This window comes from Marmota flaviventris, chromosome 1 (assembly GCF_047511675.1).
Source record: "Marmota flaviventris isolate mMarFla1 chromosome 1, mMarFla1.hap1, whole genome shotgun sequence".
Lineage (NCBI taxonomy): Eukaryota > Metazoa > Chordata > Mammalia > Rodentia > Sciuridae > Marmota > Marmota flaviventris.
Genome location: NC_092498.1, coordinates 166,402,256 through 166,416,319, shown reverse-complemented (window position 1 = coordinate 166,416,319; position 14,064 = coordinate 166,402,256). Strand labels below are relative to the sequence as shown.

General features: G+C 41.2%; 1 protein-coding gene across 1 annotated transcript in view; it reads right to left on the bottom strand.

Annotated features, from left to right (window-relative positions):
- The window catches only part of Cacna2d3 (calcium voltage-gated channel auxiliary subunit alpha2delta 3), an 872,527-nt gene that overhangs the window by 772,238 nt on the left and 86,225 nt on the right, over window positions 1-14,064 (bottom strand). The window lies entirely within an intron of this gene.

The following is a 14,064-nucleotide window of genomic DNA, read 5'->3' as shown; positions in this document are numbered from 1 at the left end:
TTAATGACATCTGCAAAGACCCTTTTTTTTTTTTTTCTAAATAAGGTAACATTGACAAATTCCAGGGATTAGGACTTGATGTTTACTACTAATCAGTATTCAACCTTCTACAGTGTCCATTTGATCCCTAGCCCAGGACAAGGTGTGAGCATGAGAGGGGACACCACCATGGGCTAAGGCTGCAGGGACAAGGAGGCCACTGCACCCTAAAACCCTGCCCATCCCGTTAGTCACTACACTCTTGAGAAGTCTCTGGTTACTTTCACATCACACAGTCCCCATCTCCAGCCCTCTTCCCCAGCCTCTCTTACTCCAAGGGGCTGGCTCCTCCTTCCTGGAGCTCAGAGGATCCCTCCTGCATCCAATGGACCTCCCTTCCTCATTTTCATTTTCCTGGTGGCCCTGGTCACAACTTGGAATTTCTCCTCCTGTTCGATTTAGTTCTTTCTTGTCTCCCTCCACCAAATGCAGGCTCCAGAAAAACAAGGACTTTCACCAGCCTTGTCTTCACAGCATCCTTAAAGCACACACACAAGTGGATGCTCAAAAAAGTAACAATTAGCCAGGTGTGGTGGCATGTACCTGTAATCCCAGCAGCTTGGGAGGCTGAGGCAGGAGGATCGCCAGTACAAAGCTAGCCTCAGCAACTTCACGAGGCCCTAAGCAACTTCATGAGACCCTGTCTCTAAATTAAAAATAAAAATGGGCTGGGGATGTGGCTCAGTGGCTCCGTGGTTCAGTGGTTATGCATTCCTGGTTTAAATACCTGCTACAACAAAACAAAAGAAGTAACAACTGAATTCTAGTTTACTGATTTCTCACTACTCTGATGATTTTAAATCCTGGCTGGGTACTATTGTCTTCCACCTGGCCTTATTTTTGAAAAAAAGAAAAAAAAAACACAAAATAGTTAATGCAATATTCCTGGGTTCCTTTCAAACGTGTTCAGTTAAATCACTGATGTTAAAAAGCTTTTCTAACCAGACAATTATGTTGTGCTGCCTTCCAGCTGGAAGTGCAAGAAGCCATTATGCTTTCTTTGAAATGCTTTTTCCTTACCTAATTAGTTTAAAATGTTGATATTAATCCAGAAGTTCGATTGTAGGCTTAGCACTTTAGTGCTTACAGCCCACCCCAACACTCTTGGGGGAACAGCTGGCTGACTACCTATGCTTGCGAATTTTAAAGGAAAGCAGGCTATTTCAACAACTATACAAATATTGGCTTTTGTTTAGTGTTATATAAAGAACACATATATTTGGAATATTCACCAAAACATGAATTTTTAATAACCATTGAAATGTGAAGAAGTATATCATTGCAAGCAGATTGATATTCAAAAGCCTAGTAGTTCAGAATACAAAGGCTCCCATCTCTCAAAGCCTCTGCTCCCTCAGTTTGCAAAATATCCTCTGCAAAAAGTGAGGGTCAGGCTTCTTAAACTGTGCCTCTGCCTTGTCCCCCACCTCACACTCTCACAGACAAGTGAGTGCAGGTGGCACATAGGAGTATAGTCCACATCTCTCAAAGGGTTGGCAACTGAGAAAGGCAAGAGGCACAGACTGTTGGATTTTTATTTAACAAAGCAAGGATATTAAAGAGGGAATACGTCTCTGTAACATAGTCACGCACACACACACACTATTATCATGATAAAAGAAAGGATATTTTAAGTCAAAAAAAGAAGAAGGAGCTCAGAATCAAAAGCTTAACTGTTGAATGGGATACATTTACATGTATGAATGCTTCCCTGCATTAGTTTTATTTCTCTTCAGTCAACTGAGACCAGAGGAAATAAATTTCATACCCACAGGCACCAGGGTGAGTTTGCGAGCTGGTGGGTTTGGAAATTACATGTGAAAGCCTTGGTCTAAGTAGTAAGGCTGAGTGATAGAGGGGAAAAAAGGATGCACTGCTCCCCTGCATCCTCCAGGCAACGTCTAGCAAACCCAGACAACAGAGACTAGATACACCTTGGCTTCTGAAATCAAAAGACCAAGCCCGCAAGTGCACAGGAATATTTTCATGAGGTAGTGTAGATTGGTAGATATTGCTCAAAAGGTAAAAAGCTTCAGTTAGGCCAGGCATGGTGGTGCACACCTATAATCCCAGCTGCTTGGGAAGCTGGGACAGGAGGACCACAATGAGTTCAAAGCCAGCCTCAGCAAAAGCAAGGCGCTAAGCAATTCAGTGAGACCCTGTCTCTAAATAAAATACAAAATAGGGCTGGGGAGGTGGCTCAGTGGTCGAGTGTCCCTGAGTTCAATCCCCAGTACCATCACCCCCAAAAAAGCTTCAGTTAGGTTGAATAAGTTCTAGGGATCTTTTGTATAAAATAGCAACTGTATTATGTGCTTTTTATGTACTGAAAATTGCTGAGTAGATCTTAAATGTTCTTAAAACCTTGAAAACATTAGGTGTATGAGGTGATGAACAGATTAATATCCCGACTCAATAATTAAAATATATATATAAATTTTTGTCAATTATACTTTAATAAATCTGTGGGCTAAGAGCATTGGAATGTAGATAAAGTGGCTCTGGGCTCCCATAGCTGTTCTCATGAGAAACTTGCAGCATCTACGAATGAGGACAGGGAGGATAGAGGATGCAGCATGGGCAGTGGGGCCACAAGGGGACATGGTGAGGTCATATCCACATCTTTGCTGTCTCATGCTTGGAAAAGGACATATCTGAGCCTCCCTCCTCTGGGTACAGGTTGAGTATACTGTTATGGGTTAGATCATTAATGTCCCCTAAAAAGCTCATGTGTTAGTCAATATGGGAATGTCAGAGGTTAAATGATTAGATTATGAGAGCTATAACCTCATTGGAGGATTAATCCATTTGATGGATTAGTAATCTGAATGGACTACTGGATGGTAACTTCAGGCAGGTGGGGAATAGCTAGAGGAAGTAGGTCATTGGAAGCATGCCCTTGGGGGTTATACTTTGTCCCTGGCTCCTTGTAAGCCCCCTCCCTTTGTCTTTCTCTTTCTCCTTCCTGGATGTCATGAGCTGACAATTTTCCTTTACCACACTCTTCCACCAGGATATTCTGCCTCACCTCGTGTCCAGAGCAATGGAGTTGGCCAACCATGGACTGAACCTCTGAAACAGCAAGCCCCAAATAAACTTTTCCTCTCTAAGTTGTTCTTACCAGGTATCTTGGTCACAGAAATTAAAAGCTGACTAACATATATCCCTTATCCAAACACTTGGAGTGAGAAGTGTTTTGGATGTTGGATTTTTTTGAGATTTGGGAATATCTGCATATACATAATTAGAAATATTGGTGACAGAACACAACTTTAAACACAAAATTTATCTGTTTCACATACATCCTGTGCACATAGATTGAAGGTAATTTTATACAACATTATCAATCATATTTTGTATGGAAAAAGTTCCATGATGTGGGATTTTTTTCTCCTTGTGGTACCATGTTAGCACTCAGAAAGTGCCACTCAAGATTTTGGACCATTTCAGAATTTGGGCTTTCAGCTAAGAGACTCTCAACCTGTATTGTATTTGATTTTGCGTTTGATTCAGAACTTCCTTGCCTCATCAGGCTTTTTGGAAAGACTCCAGCCAAAGGACAAAGGGCCAATGTGCTAAGCCTCAGCCCTTGCTGGTATCAGCCTCTAAGCATTGAGTGATGAGAACCAGGGTGGCCACTTTTCACACTTTCCTTGGAGTTTCAGATTTTCAGGACATAAAACACCAGTGTTGCCATTTTGATGTGGTGTTGTCCCCTCTAGACACTGACGTGGAACGTGGATACATCATAGCTGCTCCTTGCTCACCGTGGCAGGGCATCCTTTCAGTCTCTGGCAGGCTGCATCAGCACTTAACTGTGCACTGTTTAAATCAACAGGAGCATCAGCTGCACCCACCTCAGCTCTCACATAGATGCTATGTGGAGCTCCACACATAACCTGCAGCAGAAATCACTGGTTCAAACTTGAGGAGGGCCACGGCAGATCAAATCCATTCACTTCTCCTATATACCTTGTCACTTTGGTGCACTAACCAGGTCCTCTTACCCTTTGTCTCCAGATTTTGCCCCTTAGATACCAGGGAGGAGGGGGTCTCTGCTTCTCTCTCTCTCTCTCTCTCTGATGCAAAGGTCAATTTTAGAGCTCCTTTGTGTGTTTACTAATCAAGAGACAGATCCAGAGAATATTAATAAATTGGCATATGTAAACACTTGCAATTGACAAAATGTAAATGCTGGAAGTCTGAGGCATGGTAAGAGACGGATCAAACAAATTGATTACTTCAGCCAGAGTTGTCTGAAATATGAAGATTTTCCCATGAGAATGTTTAAAAGGCAGCTTCATTTAAACACAAACATTAGCAGGTGTCTTAAATTTCTAGGAGTCACTATGAGTTGCTCCAAGGGCCCCACTTTACCTATGCTTGACCTCCAGTGGCCAAGAAGGAGCTCAGCAAATGCTTTCATCCCAGTTTTTCTATCTAAAACGCTGCTAGAGTCTGCATGAAACTTGTCCTGCAAGCCTCCTGTGTTATAAACTCAGTCCTCAGTGTGGAGATGTGGGAAGTCATAGAACTTTTAAGAGGTAGAGCCTAGTGGTAGGATCTCGGGTCATTGAATTAAGGTCATCCTCCTGGCACCCCCTTGGTAGTTCTCAAGAGAGCATTGTTACAAAGGCCTGAGCCTCACCCTGCTCTCTGACTTCCTGTTCAGTGAGTGCTCCTCTGCACATGCTCCTGCCAACACAATCTTCCATGAGGTGTTGCAGCCAAAGTCAGGGTGGGGCTCACCAGAGCCCACACCAGGCCGCTTGAACTTTCAGTCTTCAAAACCATAAGCAAAATGAACTTCTTTCTTCACAAGTCATCCTGCCTTGGGTATTTTGTTATAGCTACGAAAACCTGAATAATACAAATGCCAAGACACAGACCATTTCACAAATGCAGGGTTGGCCCCAGTGGGCAGGATCCAGCTGACTTCTATGGCCCCCTTCTCCAGGCATTTCCCTATTGAAGGGGTTATAGTAGCAACAGGTGCTGGAGAGGGAATCAAAGCCAGAGATATCAATAACTTAAGCTTTCCTTTTCTTCCTGAAATTCAAGTGGACACCAAGAGAAATAAATCTCCCCTGTTTAATTCCAGTTTTACTTCTGTCCTACTGCCCATATATAATTAACAAGAGCCTCCAAAATCTATCTATTCCATTACTAGAGGAAACCCTGACAATTGCATGCTGTTTTACTCTATCACGGAGTATTGATGTTCCTGGGCACTGGGGCAGGAGGAGGGGTCTTTAATAGCTAAAACCCATGCTGGTAAATAGCTGCCTTAACATTATAGAAATATACAAATTAATATAAGCCCAGAGGACCTGAAGTAAAGAGAATTTATTGTTCCTATTTAAATTATCCCACTAACAGCCTTTCAAAAGGGTGAAAAATAAAGTTTTTAGGAAGCCCAAAACCTGGAAATTTTCCTAAAGGAAGCAAATTTGACCCAGTTTCAGTGACCAAGAGCCATGTGTGGAAGCATTTGCTAGTTCTGGGCACTGTTCCCAGCCACTGAAGTGGGTCATCTGGAGGCTTCACGGTGGATATTCTGACCTTGGGTTATCAACTCAGGAGCCCACATCATGTGCACAGAGAGTGGCTATTGTGGAAGAACCATGAACACATACAAGCTAACATGTTAGGACGGGTGATCAGGATCCCTAGAGGGTCTCTAGAGCCCTGGTGCTGTGCTAACTTCGTCCCTCACAGAACCACCTGGAGGCCCATGTCAGCATCCTCACTGCACAAGTGACAAAAGAGAAGCCTAGAAGCTGATATTCCAGCCTCCCTTTCCTCCACAACCAGCTTCTTCTTTTGACGATTGGTGAGAACTTTTTCCATCCTTTGAGTTTTTAAAGTAAGTTTCCTCCAGGTGCCTGGGAATTCCTTGAGGAGGAGGGAGGTGAAGTTATCATTCTGTAGCCTTCCCTGCAATCTCACCTGCTAAATAACCACATCTGCTTGAGATCTTGTTTTTGCTTCATTGTGCATCTTGCCCTCCATTTTCTAACAAACACAATACCTAAAAACCTAAAGTATATTAAAAAAAAAAGTCTTGGGAAAGAATGAAATAAACTGTGTTTTACAAATACATTTATTATAAAACAATTCCTAAGTGTCTTTAAATAACAGTTTCTCTTGTGCTAATTAGGCATTAATTCATAGATGACTTTCCACTTTGGTAAAGAAGCTAATGACAGAGAAAATTAAAACTATTGAGTCATTGTCAACTAAGACAGCAATTAAGAACACCTAGACAGTAGGAGGAAAGTATTTCATTGATTAAAAATAATGCGGGGGCTGAAGGTGTGGCTCAGTGGTAAAGCGCTTGCCTCGAATGCATGAGGCACTGGGTTCAATCCTCAGCATCACATAAAAATGAATAAATACAATAAAGTTATTGGGTCCCTTTACAATTAAAAATTATTTTTTTAAAAAAATAACATGAGTCTGAGTTCTGTAGATAAACGTAAGGAATACAAGGAACACAGGGCAGGCTGTGGGGTTGTGCAGGGGTAAATTTCCCTGGGCTAGGAGGCTGCTTTTCTGGTAGGATGCAGAGAAACTGGCAGGCCCACAGGCACAAGTGGACTGAGAAGTTCACCAGCATGCTATACTGGCAAGACTGTGGAGAACCAGGTGACATCATTCATGGCTAGTAAAATGGAAATCAGTCCAAGCCCTATATGGGTCAGTTTTGTAGGATCCATCCACATTACCAACACATACAGCCTTTATGCCCACATTTCCACTTCTAGGAATTTATTCTGAAATAAAGATGCCCTCATGTGCAATGATGTATGCAAGATGGCGGCACTATGGATAATAGCAAAACACAGGTCCCTCAATGTACTCGGTTAGGATTCTTATGATCATTAATACAATGCCCAACTGTGCAGCTATGGAAGGGACCAAGCAAGTGTTTGTGTTCTGATAAGGAAAGACTTCCCAAAAGCATTTGCTATTGTTTAGAAGTACCCTCAAAGGCTCATGCATTGAAGAATGGGTCTCCAGTCTTTGGTTCTATTGGGAGGTGGTAGAACATTTAGAAGGTGAGACACAGAGGAAAGAAGTTAGGTCACCTGGTATGTCCTTCAAGGGGATATTGGGACACCTGTCCCTTCTCTCTCTTTTTTTTTTTTTTTTTCTTCTCAGCCACCATGAAGTAAGCAGCTTCCACTACCACATGCTCCTCCCGTGATGTACAAAGCAACACAGCTAAGTGACCATGGACTGAAACCTCTGAAACCATGAACCAATATATATAGATCCCCCTTTAAAGTTGTTTATCTCAGATATTTTGTCACAGAGATGGAAAGTTGACTAACAGTGTTCTAAAGTTAAAAAAAAAAACAGGACTTTTAGAAACATATACAATGCTCTCTTATATAGAAGAAAAAGAGGGAAAATAAGAATATATATCAGTAGTGGTTTGTGCATGCATGAACATATATCTAGAGGGATAAAAATACTAATATTATTTATTACCTATTTGGGTGGGGAGTAGGAACTGAAAAAAATAGAAAAGAGAGGTAAGAAATAAAGTTTATTCTTTTGGATTCTTTTTTGATGTCTGAGTCATATCTGTATACTCATGCTAAAAGTTAAATAATATTCAATGTGTTCTGTCATTATATAACCAGTTCAGTTACTATACCCCTCCATTGAAACATTAGCACCAAGGTCCCTTTCTCAAGATGCAGCACACTGGTCACTTACACACTGCCAAGAAGCACCACCAGAACCCACTAGCTTGCTCCTCAGCCTGACTCAGTCTCAGCAGAGGCTGGGAGGCATGAGAGGAAACCTGGATGGGCATGGGGATGGGCATGTACCAGGAACAATGGACACCATAAGGCCCCACACTACTGAATGCCAAGAGGCTTACTAAATTCTCCCTGGGGCTTGCATGGATCACCACAAATCCCAGTGCCTCCCTCCAGGATGCCATGAACTATATTTCACAAGGTGATTTTCATATCCACTACCTCTTTTACTCTTTTAATACCCAGTCCATATCTAACAGATGAGGAAACTCAGTTTGCAGAAGTGACTAACCAAAATTCACATATAACTCCAGATTTACACACACACACACACACACACAATTTCCTATCTCCCCCCTTAGGCCAATATGAACTGTCTTACACCATGACGTACATATTTTTGCAGGATTTCTACATTTTTAAATAGCTTTATTAATTTTCCTCAAATAAGCATATTATTAAATAGTCTAGTGTAGTCAAGCTTAAAGGACAATTAAAATCTAAAAATCCGCCCTATTTCTAAAACCTGAAACATTGAGCAGGAGGTATACCTCAGTGGTAAAGCACTTACCTAGCATGTATGATTTCCTAGGTTTGATCCCCAGCACCACCAAAGACAAACAAACAAACAACAAAAAAAAAAAAATCCTGAAAAGTCCATTTCTCAATATCCTGATTTTATATGATGAAATGCTGAAGGTGGGCAAGTCAGGCCTAGGTGCCACCTCTGGAGTAGTAAGTTTCTTTCCCCAACACCCAAACATACTTTTTACCTCTCTACTTTTTTTCTGCCTTCAAACAATTTTTTTTATTATTTATGCTTTATTTTCTGTTTCCTCCCACTATAGTATAAGCTCATCTGCGCATGGATCTCCACTTCTGTTCACTTAGGGATCCCAGGGATCTGCCTAGTATACAGTAGATGCTCAACCAATACTTGCTAAACCCATCTCTCCAAATCCAATTATCAAAAAGCCTTATAAAAAAAAAGAGATACATATGCAACATTCATCTCTAAAAGGATTTTGATTTTTTTAAAAACAAACTGCTTAGATATTTGATAATGTGATAAAGGTAAAAAGAGCTCAGAAAATTTGCACGGCAAAATGATAAAAGTTTAAGATCAAAGATGTTTAGAGAGAGTTAGCATACTTTAGAACACCCTCTAGAGGAGTCTATTAAGATTATGTTCCATTAATATGATCCAAGAGAACTGCTTGAATCCAGGTTTTAAAAAAATCTTTGTTCTTGGAGCAGACGGTAAGATGAGAGATTCTACCATTACTGACTAGAGCGCCTGTCTTTCTTCCATCAGAGTTAAAAGGCTTGCACATTATGCTTTCTTTAAATAAAGTTGTAAAAGAGCATACGTTGGAACAGAACTCTGAAAATGTAATTTAATGGGTGAATTCCTTTCCGTCTCGCTCAGTACAGAATAGATACACGAATAATTACTTTTGACCTCTATTTCCATTAGTTAACAGTTCTGTGGAAAGTTCTCTTGGGTCCCAACCCCAGTAGGAACTTCCATCTACAGCAAGGTCACCAGGTGCAAGCAAACGGACAGCAGGGCGGGATGAACAACTGACCTTACTAAAAGACTCTTTTGAAGGCCCAAATTACCTCCCAGTCTTGTCTCGTTATATCCTTAGGGGTCTCCAATTATTTTTAATGCATATCTTGAAATACTCTAAAAATCATGAATCCTTGATGCAAGGTGGTATACCGAACATTCACCAAAATTTCCCTTCCCACCTCATTCTTCATGCCAAATATATTGGGGAGAAATTTCAGTTTTTAAATTGCCACCTACACAGCAATTCTCTAAAAGAAGAAAGGGAAAATTGTCTAGATCAGCACTTGATATGCCTGTGCAAAATGAAAGAAAGAGTGGCAGGGATTTGAAAGGAAGGATTCACACCAAGGCAGTCATAGCCAGCTGGGCTGTAGATCACTCTTCTAGATAATGGATAAGTGTCATGAGAACAGATGTACCCAGGAAAGCTAATCCAAAGTAATCTAGTGGAAATGCTTTCTGTCAAGCAGGGCAGACTCAGGGTCCCAGTGATGAAGCTACAGAGAGAAGAGATCTGTCACTTCCCCTCATGCCATCAGCACTCTCTAGTGACCATGCTCCATGGCCCATTTTCCACAACGTAGAATGTGCACAGGCTGTGGTCTCTGTCGATCCTAATGTAATTCGAACAAATATAAGTTTCCCCTCTCTGATGGCCTGGAAGATTGCCGTCAGGAATCTTAGACCAACTTCCATTCATCCAGGAAGGTTAAGGGCATGTTTGTGCAAGACAGAGAAATGCATCGTTCCAAGCTTCAGATGTGATATGGAAAGAACACTGTAAGAATGAGCCCAAGAGAGATTTTTCAACTTGGCCTTAAATTTGCTATGATGCTCTTTTTCTTAAATAAATTATTAAAATGCAAGTAGAGGACCACTTAAGACACAGGGTGCCAGCTCTATCACTAGCTATCTGTGTAACTTTGATCAATGGTACTCTCTGAGCTTCACTTCCCTGGATAGGAAGATGAGAACCCTAACACAAGTCTCCCAGGATTAGTGATACTATGCATATAAATGGCTTAGTCTGTTGACAGGTGAATGTGAGCACTTAGCACACATGAACTCTTCTGATAGATGCTGCCTAGAGGCTCAATCTTCTTCCAGAAACTTTTTCTTCTTTCCAGGTTCCCCAAAAGATTACATTCCCCAGCATCCCTTGGAGTGAAGTTGGCTCCACAGCACTAGTGAATGGAAACATAGGCAATGTCCGCCATATTCATGCCTGGCTCCTCCAACATGATCTTCCATCCTTACTCTAATCAGTTTTTCATGACCGACTGGGACAGAGAGACCTGCCAGAAGCTCTAGGAAGTCCCTAGGGAGCAGTGCAGCTTCCAAATGAGAGTAACACAAGTCCCCAAGTCAGTCATTCCTTGGAATAGAACTGCATCAGATGATTGTAAGAATGAAAGTTGTATTATGGTAAGCACCTGAAATGTCGGGGTTACTTCTTTTAGCAGTGAACATTAACTGCCCTTACTAATTCAGCTATCATATGGATCTTCATTTATTAGAAACAGCCCAACCCCAAAACAGAACCTGTATAGTCCAGAACAACATGGTGACTTTATAGCTTAGTAGTAGTTCTGCCCTTTTGATGCTGGGTAATAGCAAAGTTTCACTGTTTGGGTTTTCAAAGCCAATCAGTATGCCTCAGGGAAATGAGCACATAGGAGAGAATGACCATCTAAATAGAGAAATGCCAGCAGTAATGAGACCTTCCTTCTTGAGCTCAGCTCAAAACTTTCCTTGAGTTTAATCTCTCAGACCTTCCTTCCAAACACCCAGGGAAAACTGCCCCTTCTAAATTCCTGATTGTACTAAGAACTGGCCTGGTCACTGCACTGAGCCCCAGTCAGCACTGCCATGGCCCAGAATTTTCATAACTCTTTCTTAACTGCCCCAGTTAATTTGTGCTTGCTGTAAAACATTCAAATATACAAATGCAAAAGGAGAAATTGAGACCACCTCCCTTTCCCCATGACACACCTCTGAGGTGTGTTAGTTAGGTGCATCATCTTCAAATCTTTTTATGTCTAAATTATTACAGATTCTATTTATTTCTCTCAAGGAAATACATACACATAACACAGATAAAGCAACGAAGAATAGAGGATTCTGTCACAGTGGTGCACACCTATAGTTACTAGCATATAGGAGAATGAGGCAGAAGAATTGATTGAGTCAGAGAGTTCAAGAGTTTAAGACTAGCCTGACCCCCCACCACATCTTGAAAAAAAGATTATGAATTTCAGAAAACAACAAATATATTATTAATGTAAGTACATCTCAAATATTGCATGAGCACACTCAAACTTTTAAAATGTTTATCTGAAATTCTAATTTAACTAAGCATCCTAACCCTTTTGACTGTTTAACCAAAAAAAGATCTTCCACCATTGTCCTTTTTTAATTCCATTTCTGTGCCCCCACAGCCCCTGCCAACCCCATTTAAGCCCCCAAAGTAAACACTTTCAACTTTTAGCCCTTAGCTATGGCATTTGTCTCCATATCACTATATATGAACAATGGAAATATAGCATATAATTCATTGCCGACATTATCAATTGATTGCTTGTTGTGGTAAATGAAGACTGAGCTATTATCACAACCCTCTAACTCCCCTCTGTCTATAACCTTTAAAACATTCAGTAATGTAAACACTGACCATGAACTCAGTGTTCACTGCTGAGCCAAGGAGCATACCATCATTGTATTTCCTTTCTTGTATACCCTTGTTTTCCCTAGTGTTAGACTCTGCCATGTATTCAACCTTTTTAAATTTTGAGACAGGGTCTTCCTAAGTTGCTCTGGACCATGCTAAGTTGCAGAGGCTGGCTTTAAACTTGTGATTGTCCTGCCTTAGCCTCCCAAGCCACTGTAATTACAGGCATGGGCCACCACGCCTGGCTTGTATTTTCATTTTCTAACTGTACATATTCTATCATGGATTCTTCTGTAACAAATCTATCAAAACCCTGCAAGTATCGTTGCTCAAATACAGCAGATAATCAACCAATTCTATTTCCTTTCTCCTGGAGACCCCATCTGCTTCTGCCTTCCCTCCCATTCTAGCCGGAATGGAGCCTGCTGCCCAGCTGTCATCCTGGGGACTCCCTGGAGCCCACGCTGCACGACCTGTGTCCTAGATCCAATGTCCCCCTCTTAAAGAAGAAGAAAAAGGAGAAGACACTCATGCTCTGCTGCTTCAGTGACTTAATTCTGTCAGGCAGAATATTGACTGGGAAATACCTCCTAGATCTTCTCTTAGCTGCTACAGTACTCTTGAAAACTTTAAAGCTGATTCAATTCCTAATCCTTTCCCTGAAAGCCTTAGGACAATCTTTCTATCCCTAGTGTTTTGAATCTTAGTACTACCTGCCTTCGTATGTGGTATCCCCACATGCCTCCACCCATTATGCCAGGTAAGCCCTATCCATCTTGACCTTTCAGATCAGCAATAATTTCCACAGTAGCTGCGGTTGTGACAGTGGTAGAGAGCTTGCCTAGCATAGGTGAGGCTCTTGGCTCAATTCTCTGCACTGCATATAAATAAAATAAAATAAAATAAATGTCCATTGACAACTAAAAAATATTTGAAAAAATAAAAAAAAATATTTCCATACCCATTTTTATTGTAGAGGTGTCAGCCACCCAGATCAGACTCTTGGCTTCTTATTCCTGGACCCAATTCTATGTTTTCACTATTTTACTTTACATATGGGGAATGTCCTTAACTTTATCATCCAAACCATCTACTCAATTCCTTATTTTATGTCTCACTTTTCATTTTTAGGGATTTTTTTTCTTATTTTCCATGTTTTATCTATCCCTACTCTTTTTTATCTGCAATGTATTCTTTTTTTAAAAAAATATTTTTTGTAGTTGTAGATGGATAGAATGCCTTTATTGTATTTGTTCATTTTTATGCGGTGCTAAGGATCGAACCCACTGCCTCACGCGTGCTAGGCAAGCACTTTGCCACTGAGCTACAGCCCCAGCCCTGCAATGTATTCTTTTATCTTTGAGAGTTCTGCAGGTTTTTAAAATGCTTTCTTGTCTTCTGTGTCTCCCTTTCTCTGGAATTCCTCTTTTTCTGGTTGTTCTGACTTTGCTCTTTCACACTGGTGTCTTTCTCAAAGTCTGCTTACCTTGATGCCTGTTCATAGAGGATTGCACTAGTCAGGGTTCTCCAGAGAAATGAATCAGAATGTCCCCCACTGCACACACACACATATACACACACACAAAGAAAATCTCCAAAGGCATATGTATATATACATACACACACATTTACACACCCATGTTAACAACATGTACATGTGTGTGTGTCAAGAGAAAAAGAGAAAGACCCCATTAGTGAAGGATTGACTCATGTGATTACAGAGATTGAGAAGTTCCACAGGGTGCCATCTGCTAGCTGGAGACTCGGGAAAACTGATGTAATTCAGTCTGAGTCTAAAGACCTGAGAACCAGGGGGAGCCAATAGTACCCAGGCTGGTCCAACGACTGGAGACGATGCTGTAAGATGCCCCAGCTTAAGGAAAGAGGCAGCAAAAGGAAGTGAATTCATCCTTACTCTGCTGTTGTCTTACTCAAGCCTTCAAAGGATGAGATGATGCCCCTCATTGGGGAGGGCAATCTACTGTATCCCCTGATCCAATGCTAAG